Raw genomic sequence first — 13678 nt, 5'->3', positions numbered from 1 at the left:
ACACAAAGATAATGGTTGAAATGATCCATGTTTTTGCTGGTTTTTTACTGCGTTACATATGAGGTAGTCGATGGATAACCCGGAGGGTATTCTCGTGTTTGCTAGCCCTCGACTTAGATCACACACGGTCTTTCCATAAAATGGAGTGTCCGTGCTTGTAAAGTGACCTAAGAAAGCAAAGATATAAAGTGTGAGATTTACTAGTATGAGCGACTTCCTGTTTACCCGTGTTTACATGTCTGGCTTGCATTGCGTTCCGGCGTCACACAGTTGCACAGTTTCAGTAGCATAAGCGCGTCGAAGTCGGACGTATTGGTATACTACATTTCGTTTATTTTACACAACATCTAGAAGCAGCTGATCGATGAGATTACTGGGTATGCCGTATGGGCTACTATCGAGAGCCCGACACACGGACGTGGAAGTACAATTTTCCTCCCGTCCGACTGAAAAGTTACCCGTCTCGGACGGGAGGACGGGCGGTAGTTTCCAACGCTGCCATCAATGCCTCTTAACTACCCTTAGGCTTATAAAACTGCATTGACTATAATGACAGGTAAACAAAATTAATGAAATATCACAGAAGCAGCACTGGTGACGCTTTAAATGTCTATTTCGGTGGTTAAACTGTTGGCGTATAACCACTCCCGTGACGTGATTCTACAGGTCATGCCATGTACTGCATAACACACTGCGCCGATGGGGCTACGCTATACGGGTCCGGAGCTTATCCATGTGCAGGCTAGGTCGAAGCCAATGTTCTGTTTTCTATACCTTTGATGGTGCATATATGAGAAAATCTGACCTATTTTGAAAATTGGGTCGTGTATCGATTCGTGATGTTAAGTTAGGGATGGACCATTTGATATCCTGGGGGGGGGGGGCTTGGAAGATTGGTGGAGAGCCATTATTTTTTTTCCCACCTGCTTCACCATGAATTATTTTTTTTCTACAGGGCATATGCTGGCAACTTTTTTTTTCACTTTCCTTCTTCGAGATATATTTTTTTTTACCAAATTTCGGTGCAATGTTTGTTTGCTTGGTTTTTCACATCCAGTAACAAGATGTGTTCTATCGCACACAGACTATATTCAAGAACAAATAAAGATATGTAAATACATGTACATTTTTGATTCACTTTACAAAAATATAAGTTTATTGATCTTATTTATACCATGGGTAACACACTGAAAATACAAATCAAACAACCTGATTACTGAGTTCTACATTAAGGGAGCCGTCATTATCTACGGCCTGGGGGGGGGTCGGAGGAATTGCTTTAGAAACTCCAAAATTTCGAGTAACCCCCACCCCTGTCAACCATGACGCGTTTGAGTAACCCCCCTCTCTGCTACAGAAATTTTGAGGACCCCTCAAAAAATGGGAAAGTTAAATATAAATACAGTAAAATGGATTGCTGCTGTGATAGACCCTTACAGACCTTGATTAAACCTGTGGTACAGGTCTGCAGTGTCGGAAGAGGTTCCATTGCCGTGACAGGGGTGATGTACAGGTCTGTATCCAGTGTTTTGGTGACATGCAGTGTTTTCTGTAGGATTTTTTACAAGAGGGGGGAAAATGTGGTGCAAAAGCAAGGGACTGCGCAAGGGGGGAGGTCAGGAGGGGGGTGTCCCCCCTCCTGCCTGCCGTTGGAGCTTTTGAAAAATTGAGATTAAAATGGTGTTATTTTGTGGCACTTAGGGAGTATTTTTTCAGATTTTTTTTTTTATAAAAAACTCAAAGGAACAGAATCTGAGACAGTATTCCATAACTTATATTCCAGTTCACTGATTTCAATGAAGATTACATTTTTTGAAAAACAAAAAATTGCAACAGACATACATTTATTCACATTTATTATTCATTATTATTTTCCTGCAATAAAAATGGGTTTGTTATCAAGGCATTCCACTGGTTTTAAACTTATAGAATCAGAATTAGCTTGCTTTACACATTTTCCCCTATCGGTAACCTATACAATGTAGAATATAGAAAGCAGACGTTCTCATGAATGATCAGGCAAGTATATCAATAATTAGGAAATACTGAAAAATGTGCTCAGTACTAGCCTCTAACATAAGGCTTGCCACTTCGAATATATTAGCTGATCATTCTCGTCTAAAGATCACAATAAGGTGAAACACATAGTGTAATGAGATTTTAGCTTCTACTTGAAACCACATGTATTATGATACACACACACACACACACACACACACACACACACACATATATATATATATATATATATATATATATGTGTGTATGTGTGTATATATATATATATATATATATATATATTATATATATATATATATATATATATTGTGTTTGTGTGTGTGTACAATACCGGGTATGAACATACATATTTTAAGCACATATATTGCTGTTCTTTACTATTATTGTTCTATTAATTCATAACTTCACTAAATGCTTCAGTTCATATCAACAAAATTGAGTAGCCCCCCTTCTTGTTCTCTACTTTTTGAGCAACCCCCTTGTAGCTTTCAATTTTTGAGTGACCCCCCCCTCAGATTCCTCCGACCCCCCCCCCCCCCCGGCCATAAATAATGACGGCTCCATAAGCATTAACAAACTTACAGTGAAAACTTTTCTGAGAACATCACTGGTGTCATCAGAAGAGATGATGGTATCCTACATATATTTGTAAAATCATGTACATTTATGGCGTTTACTTGTGCTTGAAAAAAATATGTCATTGTCTGACAAGTGTCCTGGTTTGAGTGATATTAGCAAGTTGAACAGTCCACTTGACTGACTGAATCCACTTGACACAGTTCATGGCAGGCTGTCTCTCTTCTTGTGGTATTTTGACAAAATCCATACATTCAGATTTCCACATTTCTGGAAAACACTGGTGAGCAATTTCAGTTCTTGTTTTCAGTTGCTGAAAGCTACAGTGATAGTAGCTGTAACCTTTGACAATTTTTCAGTGTTTTGTTTGTGTATTTATTTCAGTTCCTCGTTGTTCCTCAAGCTAATGCTTGATTTTTATTAATGCTGCAGTGTGCATCGAAAAATTGCCAAGATTTTTTTTTCGAGTCGCAATGGTCCATAATTGTTTTTCCATCAGTCACTTAAAGCCAGATTTTTTTTTTCGAGCAACTCCACCTGGCATCTTTTTTTTCCCCCAAATCTTCTAAGCCCCCCCCCCCCAGGATATCAAATGGTCCACCCCTTACCGCGGCAATGTTGAAACTTTACAACAATTTCTTTTGATAAACATGCGGCATGGCAACGCGCGCAGCGAACCTGTATGATCTTGGGCTAAAAGAAAATGGGAAACCGCTTAACACAAGCAAAACAAAAATAATCTGCCCTCTTCTAATCTAACTGTTGATTAGAGGACACGTCCAACAATTTTCTAAACTGCTCTAAGAAAGAAATGGAAGCTGTGCATGGGCTACAACTGGAAGCACATACTTGTAAACAGACGCAACGGGTCACATACATGCGACAAGGTCATGATAATGTCTAGCAAGGGAGAGAGATTTTGTAACACAATTTTGATCGACAGTCACTCAAGTGTGCATGATCGGAAACTTTCTATGCGCGAAGTACGCGTTGTATGCTGTGTCTGACGGCCGCTGTTTTGATGTCATTTCAAACGTCTCCTATCTGATCCGCCGTCTGGTTATAAATGTTCACAAACTTCGTTTGTTTCTTAAAATTGAATATGTTATCCTGATAAAGTGGTAAACTGTACAATCACAATTTCTTTAACAAGTTACAATGTCAGACGTGATTTTTTTCACGCAAAGTAGTAAGCAATAAGCAAACGCCTAGCTACCCAGTTTTGCAATTTTGTTCTGCGTTGAGTTCAAAGTCATGAACTTTAGCACCAAATGTAAGGTGACACTGAAACACAAAGGAAATTATGCCGTGTTTTGAATGAGAGCTTGCATAGTTAAAAAAGTACCACTATATCACCTTGTTTATACTTGTTTTAAATTCTGTTTCAGACCTGTGTTCCTAAGGTAAAAAAAATAAACCTATGAAAATGATGATAACTGTGAAAGTTAAAATAAAGTGACTAATCAAACAAAAAATCTAAGAGTTGATCGTTTCACAATATTTCTTTCCCGTCAATGAACAAGAGCTTCAAACAAATCACACCCACTGATGTAAATTGCAAGCAAATTTATATAAAACATACACAACAACACTATATATACAATACTTTACATTTATATTGTGCTAAATTATTTGTATTCAGTATTGTTTGCTTGCTTTAAGTGTTATAGTCACCTTTACTAAATTTGAAATAATTTTTGTTATGCAGTGCCATATTTTTCGTTATAATGTCGATGGATTTTTAAAGAGAAAATCACCTCAGTGTATTGTTTTTGTTTTTTTTTGTTTTTTATCGATTACCTTCTCCACTATACTCAAACAGAACCATGGGGGGAGGGGGGTAATCACATAATCTGGTATAGATTGAGATTTATTTTCCCATGCATTCAGCTGTTTAACTCTCCATGAATTTCATTACACTCTTCTGATAATTTATCTTCTTTTCAGGTGGCTGTTGATTCTAATCTGCTTATTGCTAAGAAGAAAGTGGACGACTAGGTTGTATGCGTGAGACTTTCGTCATTAGAAACTCATCCTAGATTGATGCCAGTGAAATGATCGTGTCTCAAGGAACGTACAGGTGACCATCTACTCCACCCCACCCCGACCCGTCCTCCTTCCAGAATACTGTATCTTTGAAATATTCGACATCAAAGTTTTTACGTCATGGACTATCATTTCTGGAAAAATACTTGACTCATATTTGGACATATTTGAAGGACATTTTGAAAGCTTGGTAGAATAACCGTTTTGTTCGTGAGGAGATACCATCAGTGATTGTGACACAACATTTCCTTGCTTCACAACTACAATATTATATATTATTGCCTGAATACATGGGTTTAGGTGCCCGAGAGCATGTGACAATTTGCCCGACGCCAGGAGGGCAAATTGTTATTCAGTGAGAACGGAACAAGTTATAGTCTGGTCCTCCTATTTTTCACTTAGTGTAGCCTGTATTATGATATTGTGCTCTTTTTTCACAATTAAACTATTAAATAAGTAGCAGAAGCTGTACTTGCAGACCTTTCTAAACATGTGGACATCAAACCAATCATATCAATGAAAGAAGAAAGCTTTGGGTAAAACAATTTCTTAGGATAAGGAGTGTATTTATTTTTCAATATTTAAAAAATCTTGTGTGGGGAGGGGTGAGGCTTCAATGTAAAAAAAACAGTAATTGAAATAAGGTTGTCCAAGTGCATGGTGAGATACCACATACTTCACAAGTTGACATGATTTCCTCATACAGTTGGCTCTATTTCGTCATGATGGCAGAAATAAAACACAACCTGAAAGGTACCTTCTAAGTATTGAATCATAGTTCTGCTTTCAACTGATCTTCAAATAATATTGCTTGCTCTTTTCCTAGACTGTGACCCAAGGAGTGTTTCTCAGTGACAATTAATTACTGTATCTTTCAGGTATTTAACCTAAATTTCCATGATGAATACTTCGATGACTGCGTTGGAACATACAAATATTACAAGTGGCAAGCATTACTTTCCTGATGTATCATATTTTAGTTGTTAAGGAAGAAAATGTTGTGTCACAATAACTGATGATATCTTCTCACGAACAAAACGGTTATTCTCCCAAGCTTTGAAAATGTCCTTCAAGTATGTCCAAATATGAGTCAAGTATTTTTTGCAGAAATGATAGTCCGTGACGTAAAAACTTGATGTCGAATGTTTCACAGATACAGTATTCTGGAAGGAGGACGGGGTAAGGTGGGGTGGAGTAGATGGTCACCTGTACGTTCCTTGAGACACGATCATTTCACTGGCATCAACCTAGGGATGAGTTTCTAATGACGCAAGTCTCACTTGTACAACCTAGTCGTCCACTTTCTTTCTTAGCAATAAGCAGATTAGAATCAATAGCCACCTGAAAAGAAGATAAATTATCAGAAGAGTGTAATAATATCATGGAGAGTTAAACAGCTGAATGCATGGGAAAATAAATCTCAATCTATACCAGATTATGTGATTAGCCCCACTCCCCCATGGTTCTGTTTAAGTATAGTGGAGAAGGTAATAGATAAAAAAAAAAACCAAAAACAAACAAAAAACAAAACAAAAACAATACAGTGAGGTGATTTCTCTTTAAAAATCCATCGACATTATAATGAAAAATATGGCACTGCATAACAAAAATTATTTCAAATTTAGTAAAGGTGACTATAACACTTAAAGCAAGAAAACAATACTGAATACAAATAATAGCACAATATAAATGTAAAGTATTGTATATATAATGTTGTTGTGTGTGTTTTATATAAATTGCTTGCAATTTACGTCAGTGGTGTGATTTTTTTGAAGCTCTTGTTCATTGACGGGAAGAAATATTGTGAAACGATCAACTCTTAGATTTTTTTGTTTGATTAGTCACTTTATTTTAACTTTCACAGTTATCATCATATTCATAGGTTTATGTTTTACGTTAGGAACACAGGTCTGAAACAGAATTTAAAACAAGTATAAACAAGGTGATATAGCAGTATTTGCTTTTTTTAACTATGCAAGCTCTCATTTAAAACACGGCATAATTTCCTTTGTGTTTCAGTGTCACCTTACATTTGGTGCTAAAGTCAATGAACTTTGAACTCAACGCAGAACAAAAGTTGCATAGGCTTTAAAAACTGGGCAGCTAGGCGTTTGCTTATTGCTTATTACTTTGCGTGAAAAAAATCACGTCTGACATTGTAACTTGTTAAGGAAATTGTGATTGTACAGTTTACCACTTTATCAGGATAACATATTCAATTTTAAGAAACAAACGAAGTTTGTGAACATTTATAACCAGACGACGGATCAGATAGGAGACGTTTGAAATGACATCAAAACAGCGGCCGTCAGACACAGCATACAACGCGTACTTCGCGCATAGAAAGTTTCCGATCATGCACACTTGAGTGACTGTCGATCAAAATTGTGTTACAAAATCTCTCTCCCTTGCTAGACATTATCATGACCTTGTCGCATGTATGTGACCCTTTGCGTCTGTTTACAAAGTATGTGCTTCCAGTTCTAGCCCATGCTCAGCTTCCAGTTTCTTTCTTAAAGCAGTTTATAAAATTGCTTGACGTGTCCCCTTCTCAACAGAGGGCAGATTTATTTTTCTTTTGCTTGTTTTAAGCGGTTTCCCCCTTTATTTTAGCGTAAGATCATACAGGTTCGCTGCGCGCGTTGCCGTTCCGCATGTTATCAAAAGAAATTGTTGTAAAGTTTCAACATCGCCGCGATAACTTAACATCGCGAATCGATACTAGACCCAATTTTCAAAATAGGTCAGATTTTCTCATATATGCACCATCAAAGGTATAGAAAACGGAACATTGACTTCGACCTAGCCTGCATACCGATTAGCTCCGGACCTGTAGCGTAGCCCCATCGGCGCAGTGTGTTATGTAGTACATAGCATGGCCTGTAGAATCACATGACGGGAGTGGTTATACACCAACAGTTTAACCACCGAAATAAACATTTTAAGCGTCACCAGTGCTGCTTCTGTGATATTTCATTAATTTTGTTTTCCTGTCATTATAGTAAATACAGTTTTATAAGCCTAAGGGTAGTTAAGAGGCATTGATGGACAAGTAACCACACGATCGGTCCCTCTGATCGGTCCCTCTAGAGGGACCGTGGTGTACGTGTAACCAAGACGGTGTACGTGTGGTGTTGAATACAAACTATCACTGTTTCACGGGTTGAACAGATACTGCAGATTGTGAGTGACTTCTAACTTTCAATCCGACTGAAATGGTTATACAATTTCTATGGACACAGAATTGCAGAAGTGGAAAGATAGCCCGACGGAGGTCTTCTAGTTAGTTGTAAACAAACTCGGCATAAGCCCCATTGCAGAACGATCGCGATGTCAGCTGGGGTGATTTCGAATGGAACAATTGAAACATTGTAACAATTTCACAGGGGCCCCTGGATGATTGACAGGTTACCTTTTGTTCTATGCTGGGTTATTTTCTGATTTTGGCAGCGCGGCGGTCGACTGCATTGCATGCACTGCAGATCGACAAATTCCACCATTTTCTTCCCATGAAAATCGGCGGTGTGAAAACACCTTGCTTACAACAATTTTGACTCTAAAATCATCGCCGATGAAAGGGATTCACTGCTATTCTTTTGAAAAGGCAAGGAGAGGATAAAGTTAGGACCGTACTTATGAAATCATCGCATTTTTTACTCCATGATTTACGTGAGTACCAGACGATCGAACGCAACAGTATTATCCTTATCTCGCGGGTCAAGTACGCGCGGACAGTATCACTTGCGTAACTCCTAGCACTTGCAAAACGATGTTCTTATATCGACTACCGAAATGGATATGTCAGTTCTCTTTAAAATTGATAGATTTGATTCATTGAACTTGAAACATTATAAAATTAAACACTGTTTTCAACCTCTCTCTTCAAACTCGTATTCGTCGCTAAGTGTAACGTGTTCACGGACAACATGCACTGTACTGCATGCCTCGTGGCGCTAGCGCCGCGTATGTTGGACGGCGTGGTACAGTACTGCATCGCTCCTTTAGTTTAAGGCAAAATTTCACATTTTTCATACTACCTACTCCTTTATCGAATGTTGCAGAATGATAATATATCAATACAACTGTTGAAATCGTAAATGTACATGCCCCGGCACCCCCCTTCCCCGCTTGTTTGATAGACGAAGCCAGGTCGGGTCGATACTGCATATCAACATAGAACAAAAAATACATGATGTATTAGATCGAAGAAAATGAAAAGTAATGAAAAATATAGCAAATGAACTTACCACATTATCCCTTGACATCTTATCGTCCATGCTGACTGCAAAGAATGTCAATTGTTCCCTGTTATTTGCAGCAAAGTCGGGAAGACTCACTCGTATCCAATGTGACTGCCGTACGTACGGTGTACATCACTACCCTGCTGTGAATAAGCTCCAAAATCAGCCGTATAGGATTTATCTTCATCAAGCCAGGGGCAGGTAGTGTGCTACCGTCCCAAGTTTTTTCAACTTCTGAAGCAAATAACCTATGTGCCACATTCCTACATTTCTTGTTCGGCTCGAAGTTGTACTGCTCCGGCGCAACCAGTGTTCTATATCTTTCCCAAAAAAAGACCCCCTAACTTCCAAAGTGGTCTATACAAGCCCCTGCACAGGTGGTCTATACAAGCCCCTGCATAGGTGGTCTATACAAGCCCCTGCACAGGTGGTCTATACAAGCCCCTGCACAGGTGGTCTATACAAGCCCCTGCACATAAGGTGGTCTATACAAACCCCTGCACAGAAAGTGGTCTATACAAGCCCCTGCACAGAAAGTGGTCTATACTGCCCCATGTACTACTAATGAGTTAGCAGTCGCCGGAGCGCATAATGCTTATACTCGTCTTCAGGGACAGTGAGAAAGGTTGTCAGGAATAGCAAAAGCCTTTGATGGATTGGCGCGAGGTTATTTGTTCACTTTCCCGGAAGATCTTTTGTCCATTTTCCCTCTCGTTGAATTCGAGGAATTCGGCACTGTCAGCCATATGCTTCAAGACAATGTCTCCCAAAAGCATTTGTCTGCCTCATTGACAGCCTAAAAAGACTTTCCTTCTTGCATTCAATCAATTCTTCAGCTGCATTTGGTCTGTTGCCTCTGCCCTGGCTCTTCAATTGGTCATCTTTTGCTCTCAAAGTTGCCTGCGAATTGCTTAATCAGATTTGCATAGAGTTGCGCTGTGAGCTGCACTCCACTACCTCTCCTTTATTGACCCAGTTTTTACGTTATTCCGCCTGGATCGCATCTACCTCCAGTTTGGCTTGTTCATGAATGTTCCTACACCACACCTACCTAACTCCGACGTTGTCAACCTTTGCAGTTCCTGAACTTTGAAATTGTCTTTTGCAACTACACCGAACACTATCGCCATTCTGAACCAATGCTGTACAACGCTGCTACCTTGATGAATATTGGATGGAATGTTATGAAGAGTCCTGCTTTATTTAGAATTAATGCTAATTTGTGGAAGTGTCTCAAAGATCTGAACATCTGTAAGACTGCGAATACCAGGCGAGGCTGCACTGCTGGCAGACTAATGCAACGACCTATCCAAACTCAGATAACTCCTCATCACCTGATGATAAGTTTCCATCCAACCAATCACAGTCTCTAAAACAACTACGCCAACCACGTTAATATCCCTGTCAGTACAAACAATCACTGCTGAAACAATGCACAGAAATCCACCACTATTGGTATCAAAATCTGCTTCATTTCAGAGACAACACAATCCCTTTCGTTGCTCTTCATGAATTGCCGTTCACTGTGTAATAAATCTACCGCCGTTAAGGAATTCATGCATGAATGCCACCTCGACGTATTTTTCCTGGCGGAAACATGGCTTTGTGACGATGCCAGTGATTTATCATTAGTTTCTAACTCTCTGCCGCCTAGTTACAACATCATCAGTGTTCCTCTGAGTAGACGTGGAGGAGGTGCCGCTGTCATATTTGACTCGTCATTATCAGTGTCACAAGTTCCGGTAATCAGCTCATTTAATTCGACAGAAGTGTTGGAATTGCATATAAGACTCTGTCATGGCACATGACTGCTGGCACTGTGTACTGCCCTCCGCCAAATAAGACAAACGGTCTTACTGTCGATAATTTCGTTGAGGAACTTACGAATTTTTTGTCATCTCACCTTGACAAAAATCGCCATTAATCACTGTTGGTGATTTTAACTTCCATGTCAACGATCACAATTGCGCAATTGCCGGGAAGTACCATGATCTGCTTGACTCTTTCTCCCTTCATCAAAGGATCTCCGGTCCCACTCATCGCGCTGGACATACCATTGACCACTTAATCACACGCATTAATGATACTACCATTACCGACGTTCGAGTTGAACCTATCTATGCCATATGTGATCACCCTTACGAAAAAATATGGCTTCTGGCACATAGTTGTGCATGCTAACCCACAACAGTTGTGGATACCAAGCTGCAACTGTTTGTGGCTTATAAGCAGGTTATTCACATTTTATCATGTAAAGATTTGTTCTGGCACAGTTTTGCGGTATACAGGCCGCTGTGATTGCAGACAATATGCCGCAAAAAATGGAGCGGGCTTTTAGCGGCATAGAGGCCGCTGTGATTGCAGACAATATGCCACAAAAAATGGTGGGGTAAAATGCTGCTATGCATGCTTCCTTTGCTACCCCCCCCCTCCCCAACCATACCTGCATTTGCACCTACCTGTTTTATACTAGCCAGGAGATGACCATACACTTCACATCTTCATTTATTTTAAGGACAGTAGCTGTAACTTATGATGTTGTTCTTTTAATTTTTGTGTGTTGAGGTAACTTTTCACTTTACTCACTTGGCAAAATAGGCAAAAATCAAGACACATAACAGTATAAAAATACTGCATAAAAATGAAGTTACAGCTACTGCCTTTTAAACCGCCTACTCACAGATGCAAACAAAAAAAAACACTTACCACATATCTTCACGATAATACCCCATTATTTATTTTGATATGTAAAACAATGATGTTGGTACACTAGGCTGGACCACTAAGAAATTAAAATAAAATCAAAATTCAATAATCTAATGAGGTTCATGAGAAAAACATAACAGAACACGTCTAAAAGTCTGCATTTGATTTTTACATTATCCAAAGTTGTTTCGATGCCATCCTAATGTTTCCGATCTTGTTCTGAAACTTCACATTGAATGTTCCTGTATTAAGATCCATTGGTCTGTTCAGCTTCATGGCCTTTGCCCATACACTGAGAATAAAAATGATAAATAACAGACAAGGATATTATTACATGTGCAAAGTGAAATTGCTTGTATTTTGTCGACTACCCTTGTTATAAAAATTCATGGAAAAGAGCATTCATGTGCTTGAATGAAATTATAATAATTAATATAAAATAATTTACCTACTGATACAAACTCATGACATATCTATACATTATGTTTATTGTGATTACCAAATCATTGCTTTTCAGCCTCATTTTCACTATTTACTTGTGACACACCACTCCAAACTACAACTATTGACCAGCGGTGATTGGGTTCAGCACATCTCAAACAGAAGAAATGTAAATGGGAAACTGTCTCATAAAATGTTTTAAAACAAAAAGTATCCCTTTATAATGCAGCGCAGTGCACAGTTACAGGTTTGTTACTAAATATAGCTGTACGCGCGCGATATCGGACACGCAGCTTGAAATGCGGACAAATTTTATCAATGTTGCATACATTGCTGTTTTTGCAGCTTGTACTCTGAGTCGTGAATATGCCTTTTGTATTCATTGTTACACTAGCAGTTAGCCCACTGAGTTGTATTTTCGTCGTTCTTGCATGCGTAATTTTCAAAAGCGTAATCTAAAAATGCGGACGAATATTTATTTTTGCATATTAATGAGAGAACAGTGACGTAAACTGTGAACGGCCCTACCAAAATTAGGTCTCAGTTTAAATAATAAAAGATATGAGTACCTGTTGTATATCATCAATCCGGTCAAAATTTTGAATCAATGAATAAAAATAACAGATAATAGCCCGGCTCTATCCGTTACTACAACTCTCCTACTTGTAATTAACGCACAGAGACAGACAGTGTGGAGTAACACTTCACTGTTTATACCATTGTACCAACCTCCATGATTAACTATATTATTTTTGCCAATACCGTACGTTCGTTCATTTTGCATACTTGAAAAGGGTTTGCCAAGAACGACATCCATATAGCACGACCAAAGACAGTGAAAACTGCGAAAATTATAGAGACAACTCGTGATATTGAAAATTACTTACCGAATTTTTAAACGATCTGTAGCTCTTCGATCAAACAATGGGTGTGTCCATGACCGTTGCAGTTGTTCTTCGGGACGATATCGCGGTCTCAGAATCGGTCATCCAAGGGCCATCAACGCATCGCAAACGCTGTTTGTTGGTTTTAAATTCATAGCTAACCTTTACGTACCCTGAATGATAATGTCCTACGTAATTTTACGCTAAACTGTACAAAAATCAGAGCGAAAAAACGACGATGATTTACTCCTCGCTCAAACGTCCTAACGGCCTACCAGTGCATATCAGATTTAATTTGCCGCTCAGGATTTGACCCATGACCTTTTGGCAATCTGACCAATCATAAAGAAATCTTCACATGATCTACAACAATCTGACCAATCATAAAGAAGTCTTCACATGATCTATGACATCATCAGGCGTGATTCTAGAGTTCCGGGTTCAAAGTCTGTTCTGACCCACGCACTGTCTCCCTGCTTCAGCAAGCAGTTTGATCGAGCTCAGCTGCATGCGAGCTTGCGTTTGAAAACCAAAACGACACAAAATACATGGGAATAACCTTTCTAGATCAACACAAAACTCTACAAAAACGGCTCCGACATAGCAGTCTCGTGACTTACAAACTTTGTCCGACGATGACTTTCATCGCGACACGTCCGTATTTTGAAGCCCAGTGTGATCAATGTGGAAACTATGCGTACATTATTATACGCTGGGAAAGCTTTACCGTACGTAGCTCTGCATGGCAGGGCTGTGTGTTCCCGG

General features: G+C 39.1%; 1 long non-coding RNA gene across 1 annotated transcript; it reads right to left on the bottom strand.

Moving 5' to 3' along the window:
* Positions 1 to 11791: 11791 nt before the first annotated feature.
* On the bottom strand, positions 11792 to 13429 carry LOC139124515 (uncharacterized). Its single transcript, XR_011549938.1, has 2 exons — positions 12917 to 13429; positions 11792 to 11880 (listed from the first exon to the last, which is right to left on the bottom strand). It is a non-coding gene; the product is annotated as an uncharacterized lncRNA (long non-coding RNA).
* Positions 13430 to 13678: the final 249 nt, after the last annotated feature.

This window comes from Ptychodera flava, chromosome 3 (assembly GCF_041260155.1).
Source record: "Ptychodera flava strain L36383 chromosome 3, AS_Pfla_20210202, whole genome shotgun sequence".
Classification (NCBI taxonomy): domain Eukaryota; kingdom Metazoa; phylum Hemichordata; class Enteropneusta; family Ptychoderidae; genus Ptychodera; species Ptychodera flava.
This window is presented reverse-complemented; position numbering and strand designations above follow the sequence as displayed.